Source organism: Plectrocnemia conspersa, unplaced genomic scaffold (genome assembly GCF_051122295.1).
Source record: "Plectrocnemia conspersa isolate PC_06_02 unplaced genomic scaffold, ASM5112229v1 ptg000007l, whole genome shotgun sequence".
Classification (NCBI taxonomy): Eukaryota; Metazoa; Arthropoda; class Insecta; order Trichoptera; family Polycentropodidae; genus Plectrocnemia; species Plectrocnemia conspersa.
The window spans coordinates 9,309,818-9,326,143 of record NW_028277171.1 but is presented as its reverse complement, the minus strand read 5'-3'; positions in this window follow the sequence as shown (position 1 = coordinate 9,326,143).

The following is a 16,326-nucleotide window of genomic DNA, read 5'->3' as shown; positions in this document are numbered from 1 at the left end:
ACCTTTTAGTAGTTTGAAAAAATGCTTAGCGACATACAGCTTTCTGCGAGAATTCAGCGAATCATATCCCAACGCTCCTAAAAGAAAGGCGCTGGGATATAAGAACGGATAATAACCAAATGTCCTTTTGTAAAGGTATCTTAAATACCTTTTTTGAATTTTGTGATTTAAATTAAAAATAAACGTGTGTTTTAAGCCAGGTAGCAAACAATAACCTATTTCTCCAATTGTCCTAAGAAAACTTATTTTAAAAACAATAAAAAAATATTTATAATAATTATTTTATAAAGTTGTAAAAAATATCAAAACTATTTTTGCACGGAATCATGTTTTTTTTTAATTATATTAATTTTCACTGCATACTTTTCAAACAATTATCAACTAATTAATTTTATGAAAGTTATCAGAAAAATATTTTTGTACGTTCTATCGCATATAAAATATTATATATTTAAAAAAAGTTTATTTCCGATTCAAGAATTTAAGAAGAAAAAAATGTTAGTAGAATGCAATAAAAGTTTAAAACTCTATTTGATAAGATATTTCTCATGAATTTGTATGAAATGAAGCTGTCATTGTGAATATATACTTTGAAAGATGAGATCGGTTCAAATGTAAATTTTCACGAATATCACGAATTTTGCTTTATAAGAAGACATTTTAGATCAATACCAATAATAAATCCACTGATTTATGTATTGTTTGTTCACTATGTCGGTATTTAGCTTACCCGATAAATCCTAATAAAAATAATTCCGAAAGTTTTACTCAAACTACTGCAAAGTCTTCTACTCGACGTGGGCAATTTAAAAAAACAGATACTCAACACTTTAAATAAACTGACCTATTATATCTGGTTGATAGCACTTTGACCATTAAAATTGTAGTATTTTTCCAATTAAAATAAAAACATAATTAATGTATAATTTATTTAAATACATTTAAGTAGTATTAAAAATATTGTTTTTATAAATTAATTATAATTTTAATTTTGATAATTAATTAATATTGGTCAAAATTATTTGTGATATTGTTTTAAATTATTTATAGTTTATACGTTAATTTTAAAATAAACAGAAATTAATTTTCTTACATATTTCTTAAAAATTAAAAATCGTAATAAAAAAAAACAGATTATAATAAATTATTTATTAAATTGATATACAATACTGTAATAAGAATTTAATCAAAAATAAATATTAAGAACTTGCGTAAACATGTAGAAGAACGTCACAATAAAACCATTAAAATGTTTACTGAAATATTTATTTACAAATAATATATATGCAATAATAGTATTTAATAAATATACTCACTTATCACATCTGTTATATATATTATAACATTTATTAGAGACAGCGTTAAGCTGGATTTATTACCTTGAATTTGGATATTGGCCAATGATTGATTGCTTTATAATCACCATATTATATTAGGTAAATCCCTAACGGGCGATTACTTATTATATATTTTTTATTACTCGATTCGCCTTTTTATATAATAATATTGATGAAATTACAGTTAAAAATTATATATTTCGTTGTACAAAAATAATAATAGCAAAAATATTGTTATATCATCTTTGAGTTATGATATGCTTTCAATATTTTTTTATAAAAATATATATACATCATACACATTAAATTATTTTTAAATAATATGTAGTGGATTTGCTAAAATTATGTATACTATTCATGTTTCTGAGAGTTTGTTTTAATTATGGAAAAATATTCAAACAACCAATAATATTACTTGGTATACTATATAAAATATGTAAGCTAAAAATTTTAACTAGCAATTAGTGATAATTTTCATTAAATAAAAAAATAAGTAAGTATTCCAATTATATAAGTATTACGTTTAAAAATAAGTATAGATGATAAAACATATTTTAATATTTAAAATGTCGAATTGTTAAAACTTTATTATACATTATTAAATATGCTAGTGGAAAATTAATATTAAATTTCTTAATTACTATAAATATAAATTTAATTTATTATATACAGTATTACAACACATAATAAGAAATGTATATGTGGGTTTTTAAAATCATAACCAGGCGCCAGAGCTTTTTTTTATCTCGGCTCAAATGCTCCTATGAAAACGCTCAGCGTGAATGTGAATATAAAAAATGAAGCAAGAGAAGAGAAGGAAAAATAAAATATAAAGATGATAAAAATCAGAGAGTGTCCTGTTTATTTTTCGCAGGTGATTGCGTTATCGCATTCGCACTCGTTAATTTTTCATCGTTCGTCTCGTTCTCCAGAGACGGCTTTCACTTGCATATTCACTACCGGTTGATAATTTTGTAGTGGCACCAGTCGAGAGGAATTTATATTGTCAGCAACTCCTTATAACCACCGATACTCAAATTATGTTACATATATGCGATAATTCACGACAAACTATTTCCGTATGTGAGGGCGAAATATTTTCGATAAATAAGGCACGCCGGGCTACTCCTTCCCTCTATACTGAAGGTATTTTAATTGACCACCTAATAAACAAAGTATATAATGATTTAATTAATATGTAATATGTAATATATAGATAATAAAATTACCCAAAAATATAAAACAACTATTTTTTAAATAGTTTTATTCGGGATATTATTATTTATTATAAAAAAATACACTTAGAAAAAGTTCAGTTCGGTTCTTATTCTTAGATATAAATCTAGTGATTTATTATTGGTATCCAGTTTTGTAGCTTAGCAGGTTCAAGAAGTGCACAGTAACGCCAACGTTGCATCTTTATCTAAATGTTAGATGGTGGATTCGTTTTCGGAACGTGAATGCGTTCTCATGCAAAATTTACATATACCTCATTGCTATTTTAGCAGTATTTAAAAAAATATTTTAATATACATATATTTAATAATAAAAAATATAAAGTGATGTCAAAGGAGTACATATTATAAATCGTATTAATGTTTTATATATTTATTTTTTATTTTATCATATATCTGTAAAAATTTGCTTAAAGTAATAATGTATTAATAAAATAAGTAACTTTTAATTATACATATTTTCTAAAATGTTTAGTTTAATTTATTATGAAAAATGTCTATTTTGTTCAAAGGCAATATATTATATGTATATACATTTTTAGCCATTAAAAGGATAAGAATAAGATACGTTTAATTAAAAAAATATTTAACACAATCAAAGTTTATGAAACTTTGTGTCGCCAGGCAAATGCACTGTGAAGAATAGCAGAAGAGCGTCCGGGAGGCAGAAACGACGTCGGGTGAAATGGCGTAGTGATATTCAGACATTTTTATTTGGTCCAGTGCTTTAACAATTCACAGCCTCATCACATTGGCAGGGAGAGCAGCTCCTTTTAACGCATTCACAAGCATTGTAAATAATATCGCCGAGGATTTCTTCTTTCCCTCTTCGTTTAATTATACTGTGTTTTTTCTTCACTTTTCTTTTCTTTATTTTTTCCATTCAAAAGGAGATAATCTCATACATACACATTTATACTTTATTTTACAGGTAATAAAAACAGTGTAAATACAAAATTTTTCTTAAAAGCCTTACAGCACTGAAGATATTTGTATTTTTGTTATTTGCCTCAGGAAATATTATTATTATTTTATTAAATATAAATATATTTTTATTTAAATATTTTGATGTTTATTAAATATAAGTAAGTCAAGGAGTATTTTTACAAGTAATATTTATTTTAACATTTTGCTCTAGATTTGTTTCTGATGAAATATGATCTTTGTAATACAAGAAGTTGATCCAACGACTTTACTTATCGTTGAACAGATAACAGTTGTTTTGTTTTTAAATAAAATAATTATTGTTTAATGTCGAAATACATTTTAGATATAAATAATATTATATCTCTTTTTATATTTATATATATTTATAAAAATCGTTTTATTCTCTCTGTCCAATATTTTATATTAATTATAAGTTCACTTTTAACGCTTTTCTAGGTTTTGATTAAAATTGATTAACATTTTTTATTTTAAGTTATAGTAACTTGAAATTTATTTGTTAATAATATTATTATTCAAGTGGTATAGAAAAAGGTAAAGTTGATTTAATTTAGCTTAATTTAATTAATTTATGTGCATGCTGTATCGTAAATTATTAACTAAATTAATTTTACAATTCAATATGCAATAATAAATAATTGAGTATTTTTTTAAATACATTCTTCGAGATATAAATGTTCGCAAAATACGTGCATGTTTACGAATCTGCGTTTTACGATTGCTTTTAAGAGACGAATTGCGGTCGTAAAATATTGTATGGCTTCATACAAAATTAAATTTAACGACGCTGTATAGAACAGAAGATATTAATATGTGTTTTTTCCACGTGAGTTTGAATTTGATTACAGGGATTTTATATCGACATAAAATAATGAGCTTCGAAAACATTTTATTGTAAGTAGGTACTAACTTATTATTGAATTTAATGTATCTAAAATGAAATGAGCATATGCACTTCATATAAAATATTTATTAACACTTTCATGAAATTAATTATAAATATAATTACTTACCAATTTGAAGGCAGCGTAAAAATACCGTAGTTAAAACACTAACCATCACAGTTAATAAATATATCTTTTGCAGAAAAACGCATCGGCGTTCACTTACTAATTCGTTACAGTTGGGTTACACCTACGTGAGATCACATTTGTTGCATTAACTAGATATTACTCATCTGACTTTTCATTGTTATTGTAGATAAATATAACAAAAAAGAGCTTAGTCAATAATAGAAAAATCGCTACTATGCTATGATATTTTTAAATTTTGCGGGTAGAAAGAAACGCTTGCATAATATAATTACTTTAAAGAGCACTGTGGGAATTACGGGAACGGGTGAAAAAACCAGATGCAAATATGCATTGACCGTGAAAAAAGACTTGTCGAAAATACGCGTAAAAAGCGTAATAAACTAAAATATTACAACTCGCCTACAAGTGCATTAGTTATGCTAAAGATGTAACAAACGAAGATTAAACAACAGAGGTTCGGTGCCTGAACAAACACAAAAGAAGGATATTGAATTAATAGTCAGTGAAATATGTCTTATACTATTGTCAAATTTCTACATGTATATGCACTCATAAAAATCGATTATATGCAGTCAAAACTGTAAGAAAAGCATAAAAAAAAACAGAATAATACCACTTCTAAACGCGAGTAAGAAGATATAAATAACCTCCTACATCTTAACTAGCGTATATAAGCGTATACATAGCGCATACTTTAATTGAGAAATCAAATCTGTTTCCGTCTCTAAGTCGTAGCATTGGTCCAAAAGTAAAAAAATCATTTTCCTACCAAGAACTTTCTCCAGATATTTATAATAGTTCATTAAAAAAATTCATTAAAAAGAAGTTCATTCAAACTCATACGAAGCAAGGCTACAAAAAGCATTGATCGATACTGGAAAACTGAGAAAGCAGCCGCTTCCCTCTTTTCGTAAACCGAATCATGTTTAAAGAAAATGAAATATTTATAGTAATTTAATAAATTGTACGTGATTTGTACATTTTTAGCCATTCAATGACAATTAATAAATAAATATTATTGTTCTTTGCAATATTTTAACAATATAAATTAATAAATATTTTTTTTATCACGCCTTGTTTGGGATCGTGACTTTTATTAGTAGATAACGACGTAAGTGATTAAATAGTAGTTTTAAAACTTTTTTATATAAGTTAAAAAAAATCAGTGACTTCTATTGAATCTAAATAATAAGTAAAAATGATTAGCAGAAGCAATTAAAACTATAGTGCATTTTATTTATTTTTTGTCAATAAGTCATAAAATTAAATAAATTTAAATTAAAATATATATGATAATTATGTTACAGTTGCAAAGACAAGCCATGTACGTTTTTATGAACAAACAGTGTAAAGAAAATATTTGGTTTTACAATTTATATTTTGCTTTAAATTTATCGAAGATTTTTATTAATCAACATCCCACTTGAAATTAGAACGCGTAACAAATACGTTAAATTATTATCGTTATGTATTTATATTAATATTTTAATAAAAAAATAATCGCATTATCAATCATTACAACCTGTATTTTTTTATTTTAACGTGTGAATTTATTGCACTAGGCTTTTTCTTATAGGATGTCACCATAATCCATAAAATACAGCATATTATTTTACTTTTTTTCTTAAATAATTAAATGTGCAAGTTTTAAAGAATGAAGTATATTATAATATATAAGTAATTAAAACTAATAGACCTATTTGTGTAACACAGTTAAAAGAGTTTAACGGGCAACTTTTGTTGGTACATTCTTTTTAGATATTTTCACTTTAATGTGAGCTAAAAAAATTATCTGAATTAAAAATATATTTATCGTTATTTTAAATGTCATTTGAAGTTAATTATCTTATTTTAGGAATTTAACATTAATTTTAGAATTACTATACAAAAAATGTTTGGAACGGACAAGAATAATAAGTGCACAATATATCATTCTTAGGCGCTGAGTGATAAAGTCCGTCTTACAAGATTACCGATTGAATTTAATGTTTATTATAACGTTATCTTGATAATTTTAAGGTAAATGTGTCATGTAATGAAACGATTTTGTAGTTTAAGATTAGTTAATGGCGTAAGAAAATTATAATTGACCAAATATTCTACGATAGTGAACTACGGGAGACATTGAAGTTGTATGGGTTAAAGTCTTAGTTATTATGTTTTGTGACCAATTCAATTTTAAGCTTTTGTTGTAGATTGTTAAGGTTAATGTGCATTCACTTCCTTGTAATCATCTTCGTGAGTCCCTCTTCTACAAATCGCACGATTTGGTGATTTCCCTCTCGATCGAGCCACCCTATGCTCCACCTTATGCCGTATTACCATATCGTCGAGTAAAAATGTATACACATGCATCAAACCGAAAGCTACATCGGCAAAAGAAGACGCGTTGATCGCAAACATTTCCGCAGTGAGCGAGCAAACTAACGAATTCGACTCGAGGGCGAATGTCGACTCGCTTGAAACGAGGCAAGTTTAATGTTTTGCAAATTTGGGCGAATCCCCGTCGGCGTGAGGGTGGAACGGGAGGGGGTGGTTTAGAAGGCTGCTGCGGAGATGGTAGATGGCATCGCTTGACACTTTAATTTCCGGGTTCGAATCCCCCCTGAGGTCGAGTTACATTAGGCGGCACATCTATGTGACGGACGCAAATGTGCCCTCTATCTTATTCCCTTCGCGGATAATAGAAACTTTGCCAATGCATTATTTACGGGCGTGTGTGTGGTATTTTTTTTAGAAATGGATAGAACTAAAAAAAATACGTGGGAACAACATCTGCCAGTCGAGATCGAAAGAGATTGTTTTAAAGTTTAAGAATATATTTTACATTATGGTATTGATCGAATAATTTTGATATGTAAAGAGGAGAGAAGGAGATAAGCCGCAAGGGACTTATCTTTTGATATGATGTAAAATTTTTAAATTAGCAAGAAATATATATTATGTAACTAACTAAAAAATAGACAGTACTATATATAGTATAGATTTAGTGATTTACATACTGATAAATATTTTGTCCTAGGTGCTTAAACATTTTTTTTTCTATTCTAGAATATTCCGTGCAACTAAATTATATTATTATTAGCGACATAAGTTAATAAGCAGATGCACTACTAATATATTTTATAAACATTTGTACATCCTATGCTGTTCCACTCCACAGATGTACCTGTTTCATGACGGTATCATTCTTTGATTAACTATTAAATAGCAGAATGTCCTCGTATTTGTTTTTAATGGAGTGTGTTTGAACTATAAAAATATGTATATATTGTAGATATACTTTCATAAAACCGTTTGATTGTTTTAAAATCAGTTTTTTATACATACATATTTAAAAGTAAATGGCAAATACAAATATGATAAATAATCATATAAATATATTATAACACAACGCAATTAAAATTCTTATTTACCTGAAAAATCGACCGTTTTTACGCAAAAACACTTGTGCTTGATCATATTAATTTATAATTCGTATTCTTTATCTCAACAAATATATTTTTAATTTTAAATACGAGCAACACTTGAGTCTACAATTGTAAAATCGATTCAAGAAATTATGTCAGTCGCATCATGTTTATTTTACTTAATTAGCAAAAGATGAGGAAGAATTTAATTGTTATCACATAGAGTTATTGTGTGATACATCCCCAATCAAAGCTTAAATTATTTATGCGTTTTATGAATATGTATCCATGCTATGTAAATACAGCAACGATCTGATTGGTACATTTTTATTTATATTTTTTATTGCTCTGTTGTAAGCTATCTTAAAGCGTTGCAACGAGATAAATCATTAACAACTGGGTAAGTCAATCAGTACAGCTAGATAAGTTAATCACAGATAATGAATACCTTAGTATATAAACTCATTAACCACCAGACCTTAAGTCTAAGAATCGGTGACATCTATATAATTAATTATAAATATAATATAATAAACAGTTCATAGATGTAACTATGCAGCTGAAGTAGATTTTTATTAAAAGCGGCTGATCTGCAAAGGCATATCGGAAAATGTTTATCTTTTAAGTTAAACTTTTGTTTTGGACAATATTCTAGAAGTTTATGTTCTAGGTGTATGGCTTACATTATAGAATTTAACTGTTTATTTTTCTTTGTCGTGATCTTAATATTATTTAAAGTATATATGATAATTAGCTATTTTTTATTGATTTAATTGTTACACTACAATATAAGAAATTGCCAAATCTATAGCTGCAGTCAAAAAGGCGAGCTCTGACTTCATAAATTCTCTAAAATACATTCAGGTGCTGACTTTTAGCTGGGCGTTTAAGGGATACACATCTGGCGGTAGGTTTCATTTTATGATGGTGTCGATAATTGCTTTTTTTTCTAGATGCCTTCTGAGTAGGTTCAACCATTCAAGGGCGAAGCCCTGGCGGGGGGTCATGTGTACGGTTGGATACCTTAGTAAGAGGGAAGGCTATCTCTAGTAGTGGCCTGTTGTGGAGGGCTTCTGTGTAATCTTGACGAGCTATGTTCAAAACCCTGGCGTTTATCCTGTTAATGCAGCCTGTGGCTCGAATGCTTGGTATTTCTAGTATCTGGCTTAAAAAAAAGGCTTCTTAAAACGTATTTTTTTCAGACGTATTAGACTAACATCTGAAATCATTGCTCTCGTTCTGAAAAACCGTTTGGCTTTACAAGCACTCGCCAGAATACTTATTCTTGTATTTCATTATAATACACTGTGAAAACCTTTTTCGATTGTTCCCCATAAATAACTTTTTTTAACAATATATGATATTTATAAAAAATGTAATTATGTGATAACTAACTAACGTATAAATGTATATAAAAAAACACATCAAACCAAATTTATTTTTATGCTTTACTAATTTGTATATGTATATGTATTATAAACTATATTTTTATTTAGAACTGCTCTCATTACTCTGCTTTTATAACGTATCTTTTGAAATCTCTCTGAATACATATTATAAGCTAAAAATAAAATGGTTTCACAATAGGGGAAATGAAGCAGTAATTTGTTATGTATAATTTTCTTAATATCAATACTTAACTTAATACTGAATTTTTATATTAAAGGCTTATTAATAAATACACATAATATTTAAATATTTTAACAACAATGATCAACTTTAGTTCATTAGTCTTTTGTATGTTTAACTGGAATTGAATAACCTATTAATACTTTTCACTGATTTTGAAGTTATTTTTATTGACTTATATGACTCATCCACACATTATAATATATAATCATGTTTTTCGAGTTTAATAATGATTAAGTTAATACTCCATTAAAAATAAAAAAAGTTGATCGGAACTGTTTAATACTTTACTCAATGTTGTTAATAAGTTAATATTATCATTTTTTACTCAGTTAAAAGAGATTTAAAAATCTAAAACTATTTTTGTAATCACATTTTTTGCTCAATAGGTTTTTCCATTAATTATAGGAATATGTATGTAAAATATTTCTACTGCAACCCCAATTGTTCTTTAATTAAAATGTATTTTTTCTTTTCAAATCGTCTCAAAATAATGTTTAATTATCTTCATATTGTAATGTTACTTTAAGTTTAATATGACACAATTTTTATTTTTAAAAAACAGCACATTTTAATACGAGTTTCCAAGTAATTTTTAGTAAAAGCAGAAAACTATTAATTCATATTATATACAAAACAACAACATAAACATGACCTTTCTGCACCATAAAAAATATATATGTATATCTATGATTTAAAGTATTTTACATTTAAATTGTATATTTTATTTATAATATCATAAACTTTATATTATCAATCTTTAAAACGCATGAGCTGGTACTTAAATAGCACTACAAAAAAATATATTTGTTGAATAAATAATATTTGTAAATTGGTTTATATATATGCATCTAAAAAATCATAGAAAAGTCAGTTATATTTAAACAATAGTTGTATGTACATATTATTTAGTGTTTATATAATACAAGGTACACATTCTTTTCCGCTCTAAAATAAAAATAAATGCTAGTTTTATTGCTTATATTTTACTGGAATTTGTAATCAGTTATATAGGCCATAATATGCATTTTATACGAAATTTCTCAAACAATCACCTCGAACAGCACACACACGTTCCGAACATCCGAGTGGCTAATTAAAACTGAAAATTTCACGAGAGCGCGAAGAGTTGGCTATTCGACAAAAGCGAACCAATTAAGAGCACATAGCAGCCATAGTGTGTTAACTCGCACACAGAGTATTCAATGGAATGGCGAAAGACAGTGGTAGATTTGCATATTGTTAATTATTTCCTGACCGTATTAATCAAATGATAACACTTTGCCTTTCCGCAAAATGTCGCGAAACTCTCTTGTTGCCCGTTTTGGAGTAATGGGGCGTCGTACTCAAAAATAGTACACAGTGCATTCATCAATCATTTTTCTTGTGTTTTTATTTTTGCCCCTGGCGATTGTTCGCTTTTCATTCATACGCGGATAATTTATGTTTCTTTGTACTCTACGAATGGGAAAAATATATAAATAAATAAATATATATGTATACTGCGGTATAAATTACGAGTCACACAATACAGATGAAATTTGAATAAGTCCATAAAAAAAAAATCTGATATTATTAAATAAAAAAATGGTAATTGAAATTATACAGACTCTCAAGTCGCGACGAAATAATATATATCGAAATACACAAAAACAACTTATCTAAAAATAGTATAGTAAATTTATACTCAGTGACGCTATACATTTTCTTAATATTGGTTTTATAAATTTCGATGTTAAAACTTAATTTTTTGAAAGTTTTATTAAATCATATTTTATAATATCATATTATATTAAATTTGCTGCTTTTGATCAAATAAATAGGGTGGATTGTGGTGAGGTCGATCAAAATATATCTGACTCAAATATTTGTAAATATTTGTCCCGTCGTTAAAAAAAAAATACAAATTGAAAATAAAACTTATTGTAACACGAATATGTTTAACAAAGAACAAAGAAAATGTATAAATACATAAGATAATCCAAAGATAGTTTCTAAAAACAGTAAAAATATTTTTATTTACCACAAATTTTTAATTTTATAATCTGGTTCATTACGCATATGAAAATTTTTATTGAGACTAAAATAATGTATTTCTCTAATGAGCAATATATAAAATATTATGCATTACTGTTATACAAAACAGTAAACACCTTAGGAATAACTCTTTGCAATGAATCATTTTCTGAACAAATAATCCGAAGATATATCTTATGTACATAAGTGAACATAATTTGTTTAATGCACATATCTATTAAAATAATTTCCTAATAAATCGCACTATATTTTGCTAATAACTTTTTGATTATATAATTACAGTGATATAGTCATATATTAAATAATTGTATACCATAACTACTAACAGGTATCTTAACCATGGTATCCAATATACCTACATACATTATTATACAATATACATTATTAATTTTCAATCACATCTAATAATATTATTGTAGCCTTAATATATAGTATCTATATTATATACTCTATTTCGTAATTACATCTGAAATATTTGTTTTCGTTAAATCCTAAAACATCAAATAATTTATATTTTACAAGAAATTATATTTATTTCTTATTATTAATTATATTTTCTTTTAATAATAAATTATATTTACTTTATGCCAGTTGCATTTTATGTTGTACCATTTATTGATATACTATTAAAAGGCAAATTTATATTCTTTTCTAACGAAGTGTGTAAGAAATCATAAAGCAATAATAATGTGAAATTGTATATAATATATAATATGGTATTTTGGTATATGTTATGTATACAAATATTCAAAAGTACAATAGTATATTTTTACAACTGCTCAACGCTTAAATTTAAGTTCTATTTCTTTTTTTTATATAACAATTTATTAAATTATTTGTTTTTGCAATTCTTATTCAAATGTTTTTGAAAATAAAACTAAATATATTTTTAATTTCACAATACACGGCCTTGGTATTATAGCCATAGCAATGAACATATCTATATATAAATATATCTTCCTATTTTTTATTTATTCTTATCTGTTAAGACCCCCAAGCCATGTATAAAAAAATCATGGCAAGAGACCAGACTGTGGTTCAAGCAGACGTCAAGACGTACGCTAGCGATTTTATGATCCCTACCAACGTACGCAGTGAAGTCACGGCGGGCCACAATACCGAATATATAACGCGGTACCAGAACTGGACTAGATAAATTCGACTTCAACGCCTTAAAACAAATATTATTGCCAACTAATACATTTTTTTCGTGCAGGGACCACATAAATCATTGCGACAAAATTTGTTGCAAGAACTTGCTAAATTGCTTTATTTTGTGACTTTCTAAGAACAAGTTTTTCCTGGCTAGCGAGAAGGCATATATTAAACGGTTCAATAGCACTTTCAAAAAAAAAACTGTAAAAAAAATGCATATTGTGAACGGACGGTAATTAAAACAATTAGCTACATTAACTAAATAAATTAATAAAATAAATAAATACCCCAAAGACATGCAATGAGCCATATAATACGTTGAAGTGTACTGGCAACTTTAAAAAATTACTTCATTGTCTAACTAGATATTTATTAGGTAATAAAAAACTACTGTTTTCATCCCAAAGCATTAAATTGACGTGTTTTTTTTAACGATTATTTCAATACAATAATTAATTTTAAAAACATCTTAGGTGTTATATACACTATATATTACTGGTATTTTACCATTTTTATGTGTAAAATTTTGATAGTATAAAATAAAACGTCGGTGGTTTTCATTTAAAAGAAAAGGGTGAAAAAGATCTAAAAACCTTTTACCATTTCAGTGAAATAATAAAAAAAACAGCACTGAATTAAGTGCTTATTAAAGTATATTCAGCTCAATGTATGAAACTTTAAAAATGTACTAAGGAATATGTGCTTTGGTATTTTGTGCTTATATTTAAATTTATTATTGTTTTTATCGTATTATCCGATAATATTATGACCATAAAAAAATCCTTTTTAGAGACGAAATTCCCCGCATTTTCTAAGTTTTAATTAATAATGTTGAAATAATATTATTAAAAATATTGAATAGACTATATTTACTACTTATTTCAATACGCTTTTATATGGCATAATATTTAATATAGTGAATGTTCGCTAATTATTTTTGTCCATAAGTGTCAAAAACAACGGTCAAGAGCCGTAATTTGGGGATCCCTGGTCTAAGTGAACAGTAGTTAGGTCTACCAGTAATGCTACCTCCACTCGTTCATACAAGCATATGGTGTGCAAATAACCTTCGTCTGTCCCTTTACGTATTATATATTTTAATAATTTGTCTATAATCACGTCGTTGTAAGAAAGTGTTTATGTAGTGTTATTTTTTTTATAAATACTGGTGCACACTGAATCGTCTCAATACAGAAACCCTGTGAAATCCGTGCTATTTGTTTATACCGGACGTGACGAAATTCAGCCGTAAGGGATTATGGCTTAATACAAGACCAGATTACCACAGTGCACGGTTCAATGTTTACTCTGATGGAAATAAATGTATAATTATTATTATTAAAATTAATCATTTAAAAAGGGAACTAAAAGTTATTTAAACAGATATTGATCTTCACGCCTCTTATTAAGTAGTATATTTTATATTTATTTTATTTCGTTTATGTATTGTTTATTTAATTGTTGTGTTTACAGATTGTTTTAAAGCATAATTATAAAATAGCTACTTATAAACCAAAAAAATATTATCATCAATAATTCAGAGATTGTACTTACATATAATAAATTGTAAACATGAGAATGGTTTTAAACCACTAACATAAATAATATATATAATTAGTATATTTATTTATATTATTTAATATACCATTATTAATAAAAACACTGTATAGAAATATTTAAATATCATTTTTGATAGGAAAATGAGCACCATATAATGTCGTCTCTAATCCGTATGTATAAAATGTGTTATTTTTTCTCTTTTCCCTTATTCGTCAAAGCAACGTCGAATATGTATGCGTGGTGGCACTTTTATTAGGCTTTATCGTCGACTTTTTTTTTTGTTTTTTCCCCTCTTCGCTTCTCTTTTTGAGGACGGACGATAAAAAGGGCGTAACATCCTGGTGTCGGTGTAAACAGCGTCCGGTCACGTCACGCCACGTGCTTCCGGTATCCGGTGCATGCGAAACACGCTTCCGGAATTCATTTTCAAATGCGGACTTTTCATAATTTCTCAATACAAGGGTGAACTTTACGGGATTTAAAGATCTGGTGACATTATCACTGATAAGATGATTTTTTAAACTCTAGTTGAGAGTCACTAGGGTGTCTTTTTAACAACAAAATATGTATATGAAATGATAAGTATTTCAATAAAAAACCTTAAGCAATATTTAAAATGTTGCATTTATTGCAAGTAATATTCTTAGTAATACAAACATATTTTTTTGCTATTTTTCTTACCGATTTTACCAGTTTCATGTTTTAGTATGAATCAAGTTAACTTTTATTTATTATAATAAAAATATCAATAAATAAATTACAGATGAAAGAGCATATAATTTTATTTCATTCTTTAAAACTGAATTTATCCAAAAGCAATAAATTAGTTACTTGCTCAAATGACGCTGTTTAAATTTTAGACAGCATCATATCTGTGTATTTTAGACTCTAAAATACGCGGATATATAGCATATAAATCTAGAAAAAATTAAAACTGCATTGCTACTCTCTTAAAAATTGCTTAAATATTATTTAGTAAAAATAAATAAAAAGATTAGCTAAAAGTATTGTGTTTAGAGTGCAACTGTAAGATGTGTTTGAAGTTTTTTCTGTTTCCTTTATTTTAAATTAAGCTATAAATGTGATAGGCTTATTAATTGAACCACCCAGGAAGTAATTAGTGATAGTTAATTAAACAAGTTGAGCTCTAACAAACATTACGGTTACACCTAGATCAGTAATTAGCCTTAGACGAAAAAGTGAATTCTACCCTAGAGATAACATTCAATTTATACTTCAAGTTTGTATAGACTTAAATTCAAAGAAGGTCAACTAATTCAGCTTCCGCTTCCCTCTTCACGTTCTGTGTACGAAGTTCAACTCGCTTCAGAGAAAACGGGATCCTTTCCTTCAGAAAGAGGACTTACGTAACATAACATAAAATATACAACTAATATATTATTAAACGATTATAATTGTTGCACAATTATATTTACCATAATACTCCTGACACAAGGACTAGAAAAAATTAATTAGTAAAGTAAACTGACGATTTTTATAATTATTTATGTTCTTAGGTTGCACTGCAATAGTAGGGGTAGTAATAATGCTAATTTGCTAAGATCTTATGAATCCATGCTTAAAATTTATAAATATATTTAATTCTACCAATAAACTTTAGCAAGACCATACAAAAGCACACAGCACTGTTTTTAATTAAGTGGGGTTACGAAAAAAAAAGTAATTTTATAGAAACAATTTGTCTTTGGTATTTTTATAAATTAAGTCCAATATGTCATAAAAAGAAGCAGATATACATACATTTAGCAAAGGAATAATAAATATAATAATACAAATTTACTTTCAGTTAATTATGTTAAAAAATAATTATAAGTCTTATATAAAATTAAAAACATTTTTATGGCCCTACTATTTTGGCTTAGGTTATATGTTTAAAAAAATTGAAATAAAGTTCAACAGAATGAATATAAAAATTGGTCATATACCAATTTTATATTTATTCAGGCAATCCTATTAGGAAATG